At 43.4% G+C, this 20,429-nt stretch overlaps 1 pseudogene; it reads right to left on the minus strand.

Annotated features, from left to right (window-relative positions):
- The window catches only part of LOC102479899 (pyruvate dehydrogenase E1 component subunit beta, mitochondrial-like), a 31,219-nt pseudogene that overhangs the window by 5,051 nt on the left and 5,739 nt on the right, over window positions 1–20,429 (minus strand).

The following is a 20,429-nucleotide window of genomic DNA, read 5'->3' on the forward strand; positions in this document are numbered from 1 at the left end:
GGCCACACCATGGTCATTCCCCTTCATTCTCTGCTTACTCTCAGGATTGGGGGCACATGTGACCAACACGCCCCTGGCTGGTGACCATCCTTCCTTTTTAAATGCTACTGGAAAATATCTATTGAATGACACCATTGAAATAGTAATAATTTATATACTCACATATACCTTACAGCACATGCAGATGCATAAAGACATAACCACATATACCTACCTCTTCTCACCTCTTCCTCGTACGTGGTTTTCCCAGGTAGTTGTGGCTCTCTGAAGGGTAGACTCGGGCCAGCCCTTGGCGGCTGGATGCACACCGAGTCTGAGCAGTTTGAGTCCCAGGCTAGCGGCTTGAGAAAGGCACCAGGTGCCTGAGCGTGTGCCCAAATTCCTGCAAGGAGGAAGAAATGAGAAGACGGGATTGCAGCGTGACTATTCCTCGTGGGGGGATGGGGTAGGGGGGTCTGTCTTTCTCTTGTTCATTCTCTCAGTCCAGCAAGCACTTGCACCCTCTGACAAATTTAGGAAAAAGTTAAAAAGTAAAGGTTATTTTCGCTTCAGCCCCACTGTCACTCCTCCACAATACCTTGCCTGGCACGCCTGCATTAGCTGGGAGCTCCTGAGGAAAGCAGAGCCTCAGGCTGCAGCCCCGACTCCTGGATCAGAACCTACATTTTCACATGAGGCCCAGGTGAATCGTAGACATAACAGCTTTTGAGCTGCCCTTCCCAACACATCCAATCAGGAAGATGATCAATGACTAACAAGGTGAGCATTAGGAATGACTGTGGCTGCAGGGCCAGATGTTGAGAAGTGACACAGGAGTATCCATTTAATGTTTGAAAGGGGGCCACTAATTAAATGCTCTCCAGACATCGAAGATGAATCATACTTCTCCATAATGAGTAGTAAGTAATGACATTCTCTCTGGTCTTGGAGGTAAAGGAACTCTCTTTGCCCTGATGCAATGGAAACTTAGCACTAGTATCAGAAAATACCAAGTGTTTGCCTGCCTCAAATATTTAGTCCTCGCAACACAATGTTACATCATCGTTTTAAAGATGCCTGTTCAGTTACTCAGCTGTCTCTTCTCTTCAGGTTAATTCACAACTAAAAGAAGCAGGGGATGTTTATAAATGGTCACGGATCGTGAGCGGCAGTTGCTGCTGTGACCTCTACTATGGCTTTCATTCGGAAATTTGGAATGGGAGGGTAAAAACTGCAGAGACATACTTGAACATCTAGCTCTGGCTCGTCTGCAAATGAAGCTTTTATATTTAAGATATTTTGTTGTTGTTGTTGTTGTTTTTAGAGGTTTATGCTTTAGGGCACATGCACTCACCAGAAACAGAAATCGAGAAATCACCCCCCAGGGGGGATGGCCATGCCCCAATCCCTTCTCCTCCATTCACCTCTCCAGATTCCAGGAATGCATGTACACACACCTGTGTTTCAAGCCACTGGGTCCAGGACTTGAACCACGGTCAACCACATGGGAGTCCAGCAACATAGCCATTATGCCAACTGCTGGTCCAAAAATAGTTTATATTTAAATAAAACACAGTAGTTAAGGTGCTGGACTCCCATATGGTTTACTGCAGTTCAAGTCCTGGACCCAGTGGCTTGAAACACAGGTGTGTGTACATGCATTCCTGGAATCTGGAGAGGAGAATGGAGGAGAAGGAATTGTGGTGCAGCCACCTCCCTAGGGAGTAATTTCTCACTTTCCCTCTCCCTGTCGCTCCCTCTCTAGAGAGCACATGCACCCTATACCAAAAATCTCTCTCAAAATTTTTTTTAAATTTTATGCACTATATATTTATACATATTTGAGATAGTTACATTTTACATTTGAAATAGTTATTAAAATCAAGGAGTCCCAAAATGGTTTTATAAAGTTTTAACACCACAGATGGGAGGGAAGTGAGAAATCACCCCCAGGGGTTATGGCCATGCCCCGAACCCCTCTCCTCCATTATCCTCTTGGGATTTGGGACGTGCACGCGCGCGCGCGCACACACACACATATACACACACACACACACACACACACACACATACACAGCATGTTTCTCAGGCCACAGGTCTGGGACCCGAACCGCACAGTCAGTCATGTGGGATGCAGCTGCCTTACCCACCATGTCACTAGCTGGCCCATGAAATGCATTCTTTTTTTTTTGGAGAGGTTTTTGCTATAGGGCATGTGCGCTCGCCAGACAGACAGAGAGAGACTTAGAGACAGAAAGCAAGAAATCAGCCCCCAGGGGGGATAGTCACGCCGCAATCCCTTCTCCTCCATTCTCCTCTCGGGATCTTGGGCACGCACGCACACGTGCCCGGCGTGAGTTTTAAGCCACTGGGTCCAGGACGCGAACCTCGGTCGACTATGTGGGAGTCCAGCGACATAGCCATTATGCTAACTGCTGATTCCCATGAAATGCATTCTTTAGATACCAAAAAACAATGAAGATTTTTAGCAACTGTTGAACTATGTGTCTGTGAAATTAAGACTCGGAGAAGGTGATTCGTAAGAGGTTACAGCTGCTGCCAGTCTGGTTCCTGCTGCCCTCTCTCCCAATGGCTGCTAAGTCAGGGCTGACAGATTTGAACCTCAGGAGGAGGGAGTTCACTGGCAGTTAGACGATGGGAGAGGGGTGCGGAGAGTGCAAACTACACAGCTGTCTCCAGCCCCTTCTCTGCCCTGTGGAGAGCAACCTGGCAGTCTTGAATACCTCTCCCCAATAACATCTCTGTTCATTGAATCCCTGTGCAATCCTGTTTTAAGTTTTAAAAAGAAATAGAACGAAGTTAATAACAGGAATTAGCAATAATGTGTTTCTTGATGGTCTCAAATCTTGTTAAAGGAAAGAGAGAACATTCAGAAGCTGAGAGACATCTGCAATAAGGGTCGTTGCCTTCTTGACTCCGTGTGGGGTTGGATTTTAAACAATCGGATTGTATTGATATTGTTATTATTCTAAGTTTTTAAAGGAATGTTTTCCCAATCAAGTCTTCAGGGTCTCCCTAAAGACTCCTAACTCATGAAAGAGCAAACAACTACAGGTTAGATCTTTTTTTGGAGAGGTTTTTGCTATGGGGTGTGTGCGCTGGCCAGAAAGACAGAGAGAGACAGAGAGACAGAAAGTGAGAAATCACACCCCACACCATCCCCCAGGGAGGATGGCCATGCCGCAATCCCTTCTCCTCTATTCTCCTCCCGGGAATCTTGGGCACACACGCACGCGCACCCAGCATGCGTTTAAGCCACCCGGTCTGGGACTTGAACCATGGTTGACTACATGGGAGTCCAGTGACATAGCCATTACGTTAACTACTGGTCCCCCGCGTTAGATCTTTTGTCTGTTCCACTTGGTGGAACTGATGATCAGCGCCATCTGCCCCAAGTTCTCCAGGAAATGGGTGGTGTCCACAAGCAATGGACCTCAGTTGCACCAGCCTTTTTATCTCCAAAACCACTGATTGCGCAGTAGGACCAGAAGTTCTCCGCATGGACTGTACTGCCCCCTAGAGGCGTTTAGGAAACTGGCAAGGTGTTCTGGTTGTAAACACTTCGCGCTTAGTGCACAGCAAGCATTCCGGGTGTTAGATATTCTGCAACAAACAGGACGGTCCTATACGGTGAATTGTCCAGCATCCCATGCAACTTCTATATGGTCCACAGATAATCATACATAAAAAATTGTGTTTTGGCTTTTTTTTTTTTAAAGATTTTGGGTTTTGCTATAGGGTGTATGTGCTAGCCAGAGAGCCAGAAAGAGAGAGGGAGGGAGGGAAAGTAAGAAATCATCCCCCTCAGGGACCATGGTGCAGTCCCTTCTCCTCCATTCTACTCTCGGGATGTGGGGCATACACACATACACGGTGTGTTTTTCAAGCCCCCAGGTCCAGCACTTGAACCACGAAGTTGGCCATGTGGGATGCTGTCACCTTCACCAGCACGCCACTGACTGGCTCCTGTTTATAATTTTCTTACCCAGAACTTAAGTCTATTTAATATGTAGGCATCAATTTTTTATTTCGTATACCTATACACTGAATTTTTCAAGATGTGTATGGTTGTGTAAATCAAAAGATGTTTTTATTTTTTTGCACTGATTTTGCCAACACATCTTTAGCCGTCTGAATTTATGGCTGTCACACTCCCAATAATTCTGTGTCTAGGTTCAAGAATCTGACAGCTGCAATGTCTCTTTTGGTATCATTGTATCCAAATATTTACATATTGATAAACATATTATTTAATTATACATTTCATTTTTATTTTATTCTTCCTTACCATCAAGGCATCATACTAATTTTTTTAAAAGTATGTATTCCATGTGTAAGAGAGACAGAGATGCAGCGTGCCCCACAGGGTCCTGATGCCACAATTCCCGTCAGCTTCAGCCAGTCCGGTCATGGGCATGCACGTGTCAGGTCTCTGAACACAAACAGTCAGCCTTCCTATGAAGGTCTACCCCACAGAGATCACGTTTGACTGCTACGCCACCACCAGGCCCTAGTATCACACTGTTTTTTAGTAATGTGTGTAGGGAGACTATATTATTTGTAAATTTCATCTCAAAGTTGTATAAAATACAATCAAAAGGAAGCACTGAGGGCCAGCCCCATAATATGGTGATTAAGTTCTGTTCCTAGAGAGCCAGATCACATATGGCTGACCACAGTTCTAATCCTGGCCCTGATGGCTCGAAAAATATGCCAGGCTCATGTGGGTGCTTGCCCGAAATTCTGACAGGACGAAGAAATGGAGGGAAAACGGTGGTGGTGTGACCATGAACCCCTGGGGAATGTTTTCTCCCTCTCTCTGTTTCTTCCTCTCTCTCTCTTTCTCTCTCTCTCTCTTTCTCCTTCTCTGGTGAGCACATGCACCCTCTGGCAAAACATAAAATAAGTAAAATGAAATAAAAGAAGCACTGAAACTACATAGGTTGAGACCACAATATAAACAATTTCTTTGGAAACTAAGATCCAAAAGGGGAGCAAAAGATGAAGTAAATTTCCACAAAAGGACACTAGAATGAGGACTTGGCCATGAGAATTTGCTTCTGTTATGTGGAGAGATGGTTCTTGACTTCTCAGAGTCTCCTTCTGTAGCCCTCCCCTGCCTGCCGCTTACGTGTAAGTGGTCCTGATGTTCTCTGTGCTTCCAACATGCTCACTCTGATACTTACCCTGGGAAAAACGTACCTGTGCTAAACCTTCAACCACCATGTCTGCACAGCTGAGTCCAAAGCTATACTCCAGGTCTGACTGAGCTGAGCATCAAACACAGGCTTCAGGTTTTTTTTTTTTTGGCTGATCACTTACATATTGTATTAGACCTCCACATTCATTGATCGAATCTGTTCATCATCCTTCCTCGAAACCTAATTTCTCAGTGTCCTCACTGGCTAACATCCTTATTCTCCAAGTCACTCAGAGTTAAAATCTTAGACACTTCAAAACCATTGACCACTTTTGGGACCAGCAGTTAGCGTAATGGCTTTGTCGCTGGAGTCTCATGTAGCCGACCACGGTTCACATCCCGGACCCGGTGGCTTAAAACTCACGCCGGGCATGTGTGAGTGCATGCCCAAGATCCCAGAAGAGAATGGAGGAGAAGGGATTGCAGCATGGCCATCTCCCATGGGGGGTGATTTCTTGCTTTCTGTCTCTGTGTCTCTCTGTCTGTCTGGCGAGCCCACGCGCCTCTAGCAAAAATCTCTAAAAAAAAAAAAAATTGACCACTTTCTAACCCACACTCACCTCAACCAGTCATCAAGTCTCTTTGTTTTACCCAAATGTCTCTGTGAACTTGTTCTCACTGATACGCTGATAAAAGAATTTGCAAAACTAAAAAATTTTGAAGTCCAAATTTATAGTGTTTGTCAATTTCTGTAGTGTAAATATTCCCCTAGAGCCAATCTCAAGCTACCAAATGTTTAAAAATAAGGCTCAGGAAATTTCTGAAAATTCAACAATGAGCTCTTGAGAGCCAGTTCTCCTATCTCAGTCTATTGCTCCCACCCTACTTCCATTGCTTGTTATTTATTTTCTGAATTATTTGGAAGCTTATAAATTACCCTTGACCCCAAGTACATCTATAGGTAAAACATTTTTTATATTTCTTTATTGCTTATAAAATACATGTTAAGAATCCTCATGGGCAAAACCTTCCACATGGCTCTAGACTTCTTTTTTTTTTTTTTTTTGAGAGGTTTTCGCTATAGGGTGCGTGCGCTCACCAGACAGAGAAAGAGAGACAGAAAGTGAGAAATCACCCCCCGGGGGGATGGTCACGCCACAATCCCTTCTCCTCCATTCTCCTCTCGGGATCCTGGGCACGCACGCACATGCGCCCGGCATGAGTTTTAAGCCACCGGGTCTGGGACACGAACCGCGGTCAACTACGTGGGAGTCCAGCGACATAGCCATTACGCTAACTGCTGGCTCCCCATGGCTCTAGACTTCTTATCTTCACTACACCCACTACCCACCAGCACGTCATACACACTCTGCAGTGTACACCTGGCTCTTATGCTCTAAACCCTTAGGCACCCTCTGCATTCTCTGAACACACTGCATAGTGCAATTCAGCTCACCAGGCTTTTACTCAGCACCTACTATGTGCCAAATATTGTGCAAAGGTAAATAAGACATGGCCCTTGCCCTCCAGAAACATACAATCCCATGTACTTCCATATTCTGTAGTTCTGTTAACTTTTGTTTTAGCCAGACACGCCCATCTCTGTCCTTATTCAGAAAGCATTTGCTGAGTATCTAGTGGGTGGCAGGCTCTGTGTGGGATTCTGAAAATACAAAATGAAAAAGATACAGTATGTGTCCTCTAAGTCAGATGGTACTGAATAATACGCAGACATACAAGAGAAACAACCAACCATCTTGCTCTGTTAGGAACAAAGAAGGTCTTTCTGAGAAAATAACGACAGAAATAAGAATGAGTATAAGGAAAACCCAGGCCAGGCCCATCCTGAGGTGAATACTAAACACGAGCTGTGAAATATTGCTTTCCTTAACCAAAAATGAAGATTTTCTGCTGAGACATCCCCTTCCAGAATCATTTCTAGTAGGTAGGGCTACTCCTGTCTCCTTCTCTCCATTTCTCTCTGTCTCTCTCTGTTTTGCTGTGTCTCCCTGTGACTTTTAATTTTTTAATTTTTTTTTTTTTAAGGTAAAGTATTCTCTGGGCTCTCAGGCCTCTCCTTTATTATGCTAATTGCTGCCTTTCCCCATTTCATTTAGGAAGGGCACAAACCCAGGCCAGGCCCATTCTGAGATAGATTCTGAACTTGAGCTGGCACCACATAGTTTTCATTTTTCGCTTTTTAAAATTAAAATCTAGGGAACAGCATTTGGCATGATGGCTATGTCACTGGACTACCATGTAGTTGACTGCAGTTCGAATCCTGGAGCCGGTGGCTTAAACTCACACCGGACATGTGTGTGTGCTTGCCTAAGAACCTGAGAGGAGGGGACCAGCAGGTGATGTAGTGGTTAAGGTGCTGGACACTCCCACATGGCTGACCACGGTTCAAGTCCTGGACCTGGTGGCTTGCTTTCTCACTCTCTCTCTCTCTCTCTCTCTTTATCTCCCTCTGGTTAAATTAAAATAAATGAGTGAATATATGAAATAAATAAAATAAATCTTTTTTAAAAAAAGAACCTGAGAGGAGAATGGAGAAGGGATTGTGGCATGGCCATCCCACCTGGGGGGGGGGGGGTATGATTTCTCGCTTTCTGTCTCTCTGTCTCTCTCTGTCTTTCGGGCAAGTGCACGCGCCCTATAGCAAAAACCGCTCAAAAAAATAAATAAATAAAATCTAATTTTTTTATTATCTGTTTTCTTCTTTTTCATTTTACTTTTCTTTTTCTTTTCTCTTCTCTCATTCTTTTCCTTTTTTCTTTATCGTTATTCATTGGCTGCTCAGCTTGTATGCACTGTCTAGATAGGTCCAAGTGAACAGGATCCAAACATCTGAATACAATTAGTGTCAGAATATTCCTCTATTCCCACTGAATCTGATGCACAACAGTGAAAATGGAACCGAAGAGAGATTGCAGATCACCTCCTCCTGCATGCCTCTGAACACTCAGATTGATCGTCAAGAATTAGGAAGAAACACACCATCCGTCAGAGGACTAGAAATCACCACAGGGTCACAAGAAATATGAGAAAGCAAGAAAATACCTCTCCTCCAAGGGAAAAGAATAACTCCTCTTCATCCTCAGACAGTACAATGAAACTCATGGAAGTGTGTAATAATGAATTTAGAATATTCACAGTGACAAAGCTAACAGAGATGGATGAGAAGAGAGAAAATGAACTGCAGAAGAGGCAAGAGAAAAGAGTTGAAGAGTTCCAGAAGGCGAGGAAATTCTTGCAAGATCTAAAAGTGGAAATACGCACTATAAAAAAAAATCAAATGAACATGTTAGAGATGAAGGCTATACTACAGGAAGTCAAAACCTCCCTTGAAAGTATTAAAAGCAGACTAGATCATAAAGAAAATCAAACTCAGATGCAGAAGATAGAATTGCTGGCCTAGAAAAATCCACCATGAAGACTGAGAAAATTGCCCCCAAAAATGAGAATAATATACGAGAAGTACTAGATACCATCAAACGTCCAAATATCTGGATAACTGGCATCCCAGAAGGTGAAGAGACTCATAAGAGCATTGATAATCTATTCTATGAAATCCTGCAAGAAAACTTTCCAAACCTAGAGAGGCATTCAAAGACCCAGTCCCAAGAAATACAAAGGACCCCGAATAGAATCAACCCAAGAAGATCTTTTTCAAGACACATTATAGCCAGATTGACCAAAACCACAGACAAAGACAAGATACTAAGATTGGCAAGAGAGAAACATCAAGTTACCTACAAAGGATATCCCATCAGGCTAACAGCATTAGAAACAATGCTCATGAGAAAAGAACGATAAAATATATTCACAATATTAAGGGAAAAGTAATTTCAACCAAGAATACTGTACCCGGCAAGATTATCCTTCATATGGGAAGAAAAGACAAGAACATTCTCAGATAAACAAACCTGAAAGAATTTATCGATACCAGACCAGATCTCCAAGAAGTTCTCAAGGTGGTGCTATGCCAGGAAAATTAAATATGGACACACAGAAATAAGAGTTCAGAAACTAAGAAAATGACCAATTTAATTGTAGATACAAGTCTGGAGTTGAATATTACATCCCATAATTTAAGATCAGACCACAACAGAAAATAGATTAAGTACTCATATGAGACTGAACTGGTGAAATAGTATTTTATGCCTTTTGACCAAAACATTGCTGATTTTCTTCTAGGCTTTCTATTTCAGTTTTAAGGATTTTTGTCATGTTTTGAGCTGCCAATAGGTTTATGTATCTACTAGTTGAACAGAATATTAATCTGTTTCCTGGCTTTAAGTTTTAAGCAAAGTTCCTTAGCATTTCTTTGAATTTATTAAAGTTAAAACTGCTTTTCTTGAAATTAAAAAATATATTTAAAAATACCTATTTAATGACCATGGTAAGCTATATAGCAGCAGCTTTCCCAATGACCTGATAGTTGAGATTTCTTATACTAGAATCTCCCTTCCTTAAACAAAGATAATCAATTATAAGAATATAGTTAGTTGTCCTTCATCAAATCCAGTGAAAATTTGAACAGCCAGACTTCAGAAAAGACCAGAACTTAGCTCCAGGACCTAGGTCACAGAAGTTTACAGATCTTTCCTTCAAAGATATGGAATCAATGTGACTCAGCTCCCAACATCCTATGCTTCTGTCTCAGCTTAAATGCAAAAGAAAAATTGATTGGCTCAGCTTTAGTCAAGAGTGAGTTTCTGGTCTAATCAACTATGGCCAGGGGCAAGGTCCCACACAAAAATGCTCAAGAGATTCCAGCTGAGCAATTACCCTAAAATTGTCCATACTCAAAAGTATCTTGGAACCAGCAGTAGGCATAATGGCTATGTCGCAGGCCACTCGTGTAGTTGACTGTGGTTCGAGTCCCAGACCTGGTGGCTTAAACCATACCAGGCGCATGTGCTTGCATGCCCAAGATCCCAAGAGGAGAATGGAGGAGAAGGAACTGTGGCATGGCCATCCCCCCAAGGATGCAGGGAGCAGATAGACTCTCGGATGACTCCCAATGATCTCTGCCTTCCAATACTCACATCCCTGTACAGTTTCCTCCCCTGGATGTGATGTCACTTCTGAGTACATTATTAGGTCGCCGGAAAAGTCATGAAGCATTTTTGCATTGAAAAAATATGACCCAATATATTACATAATACACTGTCCTGCTAAGATTCAGTCTAAAGACTGTTGCCTCTGGCTTTTAAGAAATAAGTGACCATGTTGGGAGGCCCATATGTCAGCTGAGGATCACTTCTCAGAGCTAGCCAGCAAGAAGCCCAGATTCTCAATCCTTCAACCACAAGGAAATGAATTCATCCAACAGCTTGACTGGCCTTAGAAGTAGGCACTTCCCCAGTCAAGCCTGCAGATTAGAATACATCCCAGATAATGCCTTGCCTTTATCTTTGTGAGCCCCTAAACAATGGACCCAGCCCAGTTATATCCAGAAACTGTGAGATAATAAATGTGTGCTGTTTTAAGCCACAAAGTTAGTGGCAATTTGTTCCATAGCAATGGATAATGACTACATCAAAAGATAATTAATAAATGTATACAGCAAAGTAACCAACAATATCTACTAATAAGTCAACTTGAGTTTGACTTCATTTCTTACATAAGTAAAGTATTTTTAGATTTCTAACTATTTTATTATTGTCCTTGGTTCTAATATCTAAGCCTGCAACTTAAAACCATTATGAGTTATGAATCTCTTCTTCTATACACTTTCCCTCAGGAAACTCTTTTCTAGACTCTATTGCATGTACTATTCTTGTCTCCTTCAACTCCTCCACTAACTATGAGTGCCCCAAGGTTTATTCTTTGACCTGATGTGCATCTCTGGCTACATTTACCCAGTTCTGTTTTGTTACTCTATTAGCTCATACTCAAAATGGCTGAAACCCACTATTCTTTTTCCCTCTCCCACAAACCACCTTCCTTCCCAAAACCTCCCTTTCTCTTAGTAGCATCACAACACCTTTAATCTCTCAGAATCAAAACCTTAGAATAATTATTGATTCCCCCTTACTTTCACCCTTCACTGAATCCCAGAGCTCATTTCTCATGAGGTCTCCAAAATGCATACCATTTCTACCCTGCGTCAGGGCTTCAGAACCTCTGTGTGTTTTTACCACATTGCCTGCTAATTGATCTTCAAGCCTCCACTTGAATCAATTGCACATACCCTCACATGCTCAGAGCTCACAACATCTCCAACAGCCTACAACGTCGAAGGTGAATGGCACTGCTTCATTGCAAATTTTTCTAAAACCCTGTTCCTATCCACGTTGCCTTTATGGTGCTTGCTTTTCTTGGATGGAAGCTTTAGTACGTCTCCCCTTATGTATTCCTACACTCTCCTGGTCCAGGTGCTCTCACCTTTGGAAAATCAAAACCAACTGCATGATGTCCATTTAACATCTCCCTTCCTTAACTACTTTTGTAGTTGCCATCCATCCATCATCTGTATTCCCCCTTTCCTGTTCCCAATAGCTCCCCACGGCCATCTCCTACCTTACACTATCTCATGTGGGGATCCAGGGAAGTCTAGTCCTGGCCGCATGGGTAGAGCATGTAATCCACACTAGAGCAGTCAGCCCACTTCCCACTTCCCTATTCCTCCCAACACAGTGTCAATTCAGTGTTACCTACACCAGTTCAATCATGGTAAACTTTAGAACTTCTGCAAGAAACACTGGGACCAAGGTGATCTTTTATCCACTGGAGGTGAATGAGGAACCTTGTAGCCCTGAGAGCAGCTGGTGGCCATCTTAAAGGCAGAGAAGGGGGACAGCCTCACGAGGCACTGAGGAAACCTGACACTTGGTGATATTGTCAACCTGCTGGCTCAAACCCTGACTAAGGTCTGACCTAGTCTCGGACTTCTCTTTTCTCGTGTAACTCAATATTTCCCCTGGTTGTTTATGCCAGTTCAAGTTAGGTTTTCTTAAAACATCCTGGTAAACGCAGTTTGCATTCCACAAGTACTATACTGCTCCAGGCCTATACACTCATTTCTGAGTCAGAAGACAGCATATTCTCTTTTCTCTCAATTCACTAGTGTCCACATCTGCCCCTGAACTAGATTTCAGGCTCCTGGGAGGACACAAGGTTCTATTTATTTTACGTTCCAGTGACATCCATGATATAATGTAGTCACTTCATAAATACTTATTTGAGAACGTGCCATATTCAAGTTTGCACAAAATATGCTCACACTTATAACACTGACAGCTTTAAAATAAATTGGCAGGACCAGCAGTTAGCATAATGGCTATGTCACTGGACTCCCATATAGTCGACCGCGGTTCGCGTTCCGGACCCCGCAGCTTAAATTCATGCCGGGCGCGTGTGCGTGCGTGCCCAAGATCCCAAGAGGAGAATGGAGGAGAAGGGATTGCGGCGTGGCCATCCCCCCTGGGGGGTTATTTCTCACTTTCTGTCTCTCTGTCTCTCTCTGTCTTTCTGGTGAGTGCACATGCTCTATCAAAAACCTCTCAAAAAAAAAAAATCACTTGTCTAATGAAGGGAAGAAACCCATGTTTTAGAGTTTTACTACACTGATGAATCAAAGACTATGAACTATGTATTCCAATATCTGTTTTTCCTTTCTTCCTTAATAATAGGTCTTGTATATGTTTTCTGTGCTGAGTAACAACTTACCCCCTGGCAGCTTAAAACAATACTCAATCGCTAACTCACAGTTCTGCAAGTCAGAAGTCTGGTGCAGCATGGCTGGGTTCTTTGCTTGGGATATCCTAGGGGTAAAATCAAGGTGCTAGCCAGCTTAAGTTTTTGTCTTCATATTCTGGAGAAAAACCCACTTCCATCATTTTTGTCACTGGCAGAATTCAGTTCCTCGTGGTTGGAGGTCCTCCTTTCCTTGCTGGTCTCTCAGCTCCCAGGGGCAGCCTATATTCCTCTACCATCAAGCCAGCAAAGACGTGTCAAATCATTCTCATGCTTCCAATCTCTGATTTCCTCTGACCTCAGACTTGGAGCTAAAGAGCTATGTAACATGATTGCAGGAGTGAACTCTCATCATCTCCCCAAGTTTCGCCCACACTGAAGGGGAGGTGATGGTCACTGGGGCTATATTAGAGCTCTGTCAACCACAGATCTTTTAGCTTAACATGCAGCGGGACTTCAAAAGGTCACCTAAAGTGCATCCTATGAAAAACTATGCATAGATTCCAGAATTTTTTGCACCAAGAGAAACTTGTACTTTAATTCTTCACCAACTTTTAGAAGTCTCCTCATATGGATCCCCTACTAAAGACTCCCTTTCCCAGCATTCCTTGCACAGGTATCTGAGTATTTGCCAAATATGTTACATAGCAGCTGCCAAGAAACCTCCTTAAAAATACTGCTGGTGTTCGATATCATCCCCTTATATTTTGCTTCCTTCTTGCCACCTAGAATTTGTATTTAACAACTGGAACTCTTGCATGGAGTTTGGACTATGAAATAGCAGTAAGAATGGAAGTCACATACCAGGATGGTGGGGAGTAGGACAGAATAAGCCCGGGTCCCCAACACTGTTAGGGTGCCATACCCAGTGGTGCCCTGGTAAATGGTAAGCAGCTGGCTCTTTGGAAGACAAAGCCCGGATTTCTAGCATTTTCCAGTATCAGTGATGAATATACTCTACCGTGATCAATGTCAAGTTGCCGGTGTGGTATCGATGAACATAGACTCACAGTGGCATAAGCCAGGCCCCCACACCACGAGCTGTACTTGCTCTAGACTGCTTGCCTGCAGACTTCTTTCTCACCACAGACAAATTAATTTCTTATTTAAGATACTGTTATCTTAGACTTTCTGCCACACACAGACAAACCTAATCATATAGTAATTTCCTCCAGTTTTCTTTCTCAACCCTGAAATTATCTTCCCCTGGACTTTTCTACCTGTCGACTTTGTTTGAGTCTAAGCAGGATGAAGGGGTTATGGTGCCAGTTCTAACTTCACTCCATTCCCAGCAGCTACCATTTCATTTCAACCTCCTAGCAGTAAGATTTACTCTGCTCCTTGCACAGCAGAGTTTGAATAACTTCACCAACCTCAGAAGGAAACAAAAGGACAATTGTCCCAGAGAAACAATAACCACCATGCTTTCCAGAGACCCCCCTGGCCAGGCACGGAGATGGGAAATATTTTGGAGCAAGCAACCATCATATCCAGGCATGTGCCACATGAGCACCCCACTTCGCAAAGCTGCCTCTGACAACTGGTGGATTCTGAGACCCACAACAGAGAAAAGACTTCAGAACAAATAAACATCGGTAGCACTAGAGAATACCTGTTCACCTCTCTGAAACCCGAGCTGGGAAAACACACAGGCCTTGCTGTGTTCCTTAGGTTTCAGCAGCTCAGAACCTGCTGCAGCAAAAGGGCTGCGAATTACCCACCAGCCTGGAGAGCAGACAGCAGGAAAACGGCACGCCCCCTTCCTACCAGGAACGCATCCCAGCAGTGCTGTTGTAGGACCACCTGGTGTCCTGACCTGAACCCAGAACTCAATACTGGCACTGACAACCCTAGGAAACATGGCTTTCTATTCCATCTTCTCCTTTAGATATAATGTAGACATGGGAGCCTCCTCTCCTCTTTGTAATGGCACTCTGCACTTCTGATTAGTGGCTCTGACTAGGGGGCACCCACCCGTTCTTGCTCCTCAGAACCCTTCTGCAGATGTGTCCGGGTGGGGGGGAGCAGGCCATTAAACGATCAGCTGGATTTTCTCCTGGGGTGCCTTCTATGAGGTCCTTACCCAGGAATACATCCTTGATCATAAGAAATAAGTGCAGCTCTCAAGCATGGAGTATATTGCATATGTGAGATCTGGCAGGGCGTATTTGCAAACATTTTCTCAGCTGATCCTCATAAGAAACTAGTAAGATAGCCAGGATTACTGTTTGTACTTCACAAATGAGCAGGCTGAGGTCTGTGGGGTTACAGCCAGGTCAGCAGCTAGTGAGAGAGAAACTGGTGTTTGCTTTCAGTCTGCCTCACACCAGACTTCTCAGAACAGGATCTCTGGAGTTGGCCTCCTGGGTCTTCCTAGGCAGTGCTGAGGTCCAGGACAAGGTGGGCCCGACTAGTACTGACTGACTGGGGCTGACATAGCCATGAGACATAGGTGCAAGGCCACCGGACTTTTAGAGGCCCACAAAAATGTGTTCACTGTAATTTATTTAAAATCAGAAGAAAAACATGTGCACATTAATATATGCATAATGAGTCCATCCTATTGGGTTGTTGGAAAAGCGATCATGTGCTTTTCTGTGCAAAAAGGCATCATGACTGTCCTGACGACCCAGTAGATTATATTGCCTTGCACCAACAATCCTCCAGTACCGTTTTGAATAGGATTTTTATGGGGGAAGAAGCCCACGGGCAGAAGTGCCAAGGGCTGTCCAGCCATGAAGTGCATGCTGGACACTGCGGCTCCACAGACCGAGGTCACCTGAGAGGTCCATGTTCAATTCCCAGCCCAACCAAAACAGCAGGCTATGGTAACCCATGCTTGTGTTCCCCACTACTTGGAAGACTGAGGAAGGAGGATTGTAACACAGTGTGAAACCTTTTTTAAAACACTGTGCACACACACAGACACACCACAAAAAATGCCAAAGCCCATGAAAGTCCTAACATGGTTGTGAGTATTGCTGCCGGCAGCGACCAGCTGAAAAAGTTTCAAAATGTTCTCTCATAATTAGGGTCTCTTTGTTACGCTTCTGAAGCCTGTGCCTTCGGCCTGGGCTGCAGCCCAGCCAGTGAAGATCAGCACGCATGGTACTCACGTTTCCCTATTTCCCTTCTGCTCTTTCCCCCTGGTTGGCTATTCAGATAAGAGGATTACATACATCAACAGTCTCAGAATAATATCTAATAACGCACCAGACTTTAGAGCTCTGACGTTGGATCTATTTATTTTCTGTTTGAAGCAAGTCCTGGGAACTTCCCCTTTCCCACAAGTGCCTCCACGGCACAGGTTTTTGATGACACTGGCACTCAAAGCCAATGACATATGCCACATTTGATTCCTAGGGTGGGACTCCAGCTGGACATTAAGATGCCCACACCTGGGGCCAGCAGATGGGGTAGCAGTTATGTCACTGGACTCCCACATGGCCAATTGCTGTTCGAGTTCCAGACCCGGTAGCTTGAAACACATGCCAGGAGCATATGCATGCATGCATACCCAAGATCCCAGGAGGAGAATGGAGGAGAAGAAACTGGTATGGCCATCCCCCTGAGGGGTGGTAATTTCTCACTTTCCCTCTCACTGTCTTTCTTTCCCACAAGTATATGTGCCCAAGGCAAAAAAATCTTTTTTTATTTTAGAGAAATTTTTGTTATAAGGTGCATGCACTCACCAGAGAAAGAGAGAAAGCGAGAAATCACCTCCCAGGGGATAGCAACACCACAATCCCTTCTCCTCCATTCTCCTCTCAAGATTTTGGGCACATGCACACACATGTGTGTGCCTGGCATGAGTTTTAAGTCCCTGGGTCCAGGACTCAAACAACAGTAGACTACACAGGAGTCCAATGGCCTAACCATTACACCGTTTGCTGGTCCCCAAAAATATCTTAAAAAAAAAAAAAAGATGCCCACACCTTCCATTTCCATTTTATGTTGATGGTACAAGGCCTAGATTTGGCCAGAGTTCATTTTTTCCCCTTCTGCATAGCCTGAATAGTTTGCCCTTGAGTTTATAAGATGCCATAGTTCCCGCTTCATTGATTTTCTTTAAAAATATGGAGCCAAACTATGGCTTAACGTTTAGTAAACCTTTTCAGTAATTTGTCTTTCTTTCTTTGTTGAAATTAACTGGAGCCATTGTCTGTTTCTTTAAAAAATGAATCTTTGGGGCCCAGCCATTGTGGTGCAAGTGGGAAGGCACTGCTGCTCAGTGGCTGAGAGAGTGGGTTTGATTCCCCACCCAACCTGAATAGGCCAGATGTGGTGGCATGTGTCAGTGGTCCTCGCTACATGGAAAGCTGAGGCAAAAGAATGGTCTTGGCAAAATTCTATCAAATACCTATCTCCCGCTCTCTCTCTACTCTCTCTCTTTCTCATTAAAAAAAAAGAAAAGAAAGAAAGAGAGAGAGAGAGAGAGGGAGGGAGGGAGGAAGGTAGGTAAATAAAACATCAGCCCGGCCACAGTAGCATGCTCTGGACACTTCTCTAGGCAGGCGGGGGCCAAATGGAATGCCCAGGTTCAATTCCCTGCCCACCCTAAAAAGCTGGGATCATGTGCCTGTGACCATATGCTACTCAGGAGGCTGAGGCCAGTGCGGGCAACACAGCAAACCCTGTCTAAGGGAAACAGGTGTGGTGGCACACACCTTGTCGCAGCTAATCGGCAGGCCCAAGCAGAGGATCGAGACTCAGCGAGACCCTATCATTATAAAAACAACAACAGGGGCCAGCAGGCAGTGTGGTGGATAGGGGTGCTGGATTCCCACATGGCCGACCATGGTTTAAGTCCCGGACTTGGTGGTTTGCTTTCTCGCTTTCCCTTTCTCTCTCTCTCTCTGGTGGTCAAAAAAAAAAAAAAGAAAGAAAGAAAGAAAAACTAACAATAAAAAATGAAATTACATAAATAATTCTTAAAAACAAAAACAACAACAACAACAACATGGCCCAACATTCAGTGAAAAGCCAGAATCCATGTGCATCTGAGGTGGGCCTAGTCCTGCCCCTTTAACCAGAAAAAGCCTCTGCCCCAAACCCCTCCTTCTGGCCCAACACCCAGCGAAAAGCCAGGTAGGAACTAACATATAATCCATCAGATGACCAGAAACCACCACTGCAGAGGCACAAGATTCTCTCAAAATTTTTGTCATATATATATATGTGTGTGTGTGTGTGTGTGTATGTGTGTGTGTGTGTGATATATTTTCTCATATATATATACACACACGTGTGTGTTTAAAAATCTGTAGGTACTGTCTCTTGTCTCTGACCTCTCCTTTTTCTTGCTAATTTCAGAATCCACATGCATCTGAGGTGGGCCTAATCCTGCCCCCGAGCCATACTATGCCCCTTTCATACCACATGGTTCTCATTTTTCTTTTTCTTAAAAATTTTTTTCTCCTTTTTATTGTTTTGTCTTTTTTGGTTTTTTGTCTTTTTCCTTTTGTTTCCTTTCTTTTACCTGACTTTGTCACCTTGCTTCTCACCTTCCACACATTGAGTGTCTAGGCAGTTCTAGGTGCACAGTCACAAAACATCTGAATACTTTTACTGTCATAGTAAACCTCAAACTCCACAGAACTGTACAGAAAGGGAGAAACTCGTCTTTATAAATCTAAGTTGACATTCCTTTCTGTGGATACCACATTGCGAAACACAGTAGTAGAGAAATAGGCATAGAAGAATCTCACAGTAAAGTGAAGCATATGAGTTTACAGTAGCAGAAATCTCTAACAAATTAGCCAAATGTGAATATACCACCAAATGACTAAAAATCAGAGAAGGTAGTCTACTAAGTGAGCAGCTGGGAGAAATACGGAGCTTTAGTGAGCATGCCTCATCTCTTCCCACACACTTCTGCACTTCTGAGTTCTTCTTTTTTTTTTTTTAAGAGGTTTTTGCTATAGGGCACGTGTGCTTGCCAGAAAGAGAGAGATAGAGAGACAGAAAGCAAGAAATCACCCCCCGAGGGGATGGCTACGCCACAATCCCTTCTCCTCCATTCTCCTCTTGGGATCTTGGGCATGCACACACATGCACCTGGCATGAGTTTTAAACCACCGGGTCTGGGACATGAACTGCGGTCGACCATGTGGGAGTCCTGCGACATAGCCATTACACTAACTGCTGGTTCCTGAATTCTTAATTGAAATCCCACAGATTGAAATGCCCAGATGCACCTATTCCCTTGAAACTGTAAGGCCTTTGTAATATCCAATGACAAAAGTGCAGGTTGCTCGATGAGAATCAGGTAAACGGAACTACAGAAATATTGCAGATCATCTTCTGCATGCCTCTAACACTCAGAATTAATGTTAAGAAGGTAGGATATAACAATAATCCATCAGATGACCAGAAACCACTGCAAAGACACAAGAAACATGGGAAATCAAGAAAATATCCCTCCACCAAGAGGAAAGAACAGCCCTTCTTAATCCATAGAAGATACAATGGAACTCATGGAAATGTCAGGTAAAGAAATTTAGGATATAAATAATGACAAAGTTAACAGAGATGCGAGAGAACAAACTCCAAAATACGCAGGAAAACAGAGACAATGAATTCCAGGAGGTGAGGAAGTTCTTTCACGATCTGAAAGAGGAACTATCCACCATAAAAGAGTTAAACAGAACTGTTAGAGATGAAGGCTGTAATACAGAAAATCAAAACCTCCCTTGAAAGTATTAAAAGCAGATTAGAGCACACAGAAGACTGAATATCAGATGTAGAAGACCAGAACCTCTGACCTAGAAAATTTCACAAAAAAGTGAAAAAATAACCCCCCCCAAATGAGAATAATAACATGAGTAATACTTGATACCATTAGACGCCCACACGTTCAGCTAATCAGTATTCCAGAAGATGAAGAAACTAATCAGGGCACTGATAATCTATTCCATGAAATCCTGGAAGAAAACTTTCTAAATCTAGAGAGGCATTCAAATATCCAGACCCAAGAAATACAAAGGACCTGTAGAATCAACCCAAGAAGATCTTTTCCAGACACATCCTACCCAGATTAACCAAAACCACAGACAGAGACAAGGTACTAAAATTGGCAAGAGAAAAAGATCAAGTTACTTTCAAAGGATATCCCATCAGGCTAACATCAGACCTCTCATCAAAAACAATGCAAGCAAGGATAGAACGGGAAAATATATTCAAAGTGTTAAGTGAAAAAACATTTCAACCAAAAATACTATATCAGCAAGCTTATCTTTCATATGGGAAGAAAAGATAAAAACATTCTCATATAAATGAAACCTGAAATAATTTACCAATACCAGAACAACTCTTTGAGAAGTTCTAAAGAGAGTACTATACCAGGAAAACTAAAGACAAACAGACAAATAAGAGAACAAAAAATGACCAAGAAAAAGGCCAACTTAATGGTAGGGACAAGTTCTGAAATATCAATAATAACGTTGAATGTTAACGTAAAGTTCAGACCACTGTACACTGCAAATTCAACAAAAGAGATTACATAAGAATGAAATAGGCACGCCAAATGGCTGGGCCCCCTCCAGCCCCGCAGCCGGGGCTCCGCCCCCCGCGCCCCGCGCCA

This window comes from Tupaia chinensis, unplaced genomic scaffold (genome assembly GCF_000334495.1).
Source record: "Tupaia chinensis unplaced genomic scaffold, TupChi_1.0 Scaffold000028_1, whole genome shotgun sequence".
In the NCBI taxonomy this organism is placed as follows: Eukaryota; Metazoa; Chordata; class Mammalia; order Scandentia; family Tupaiidae; genus Tupaia; species Tupaia belangeri.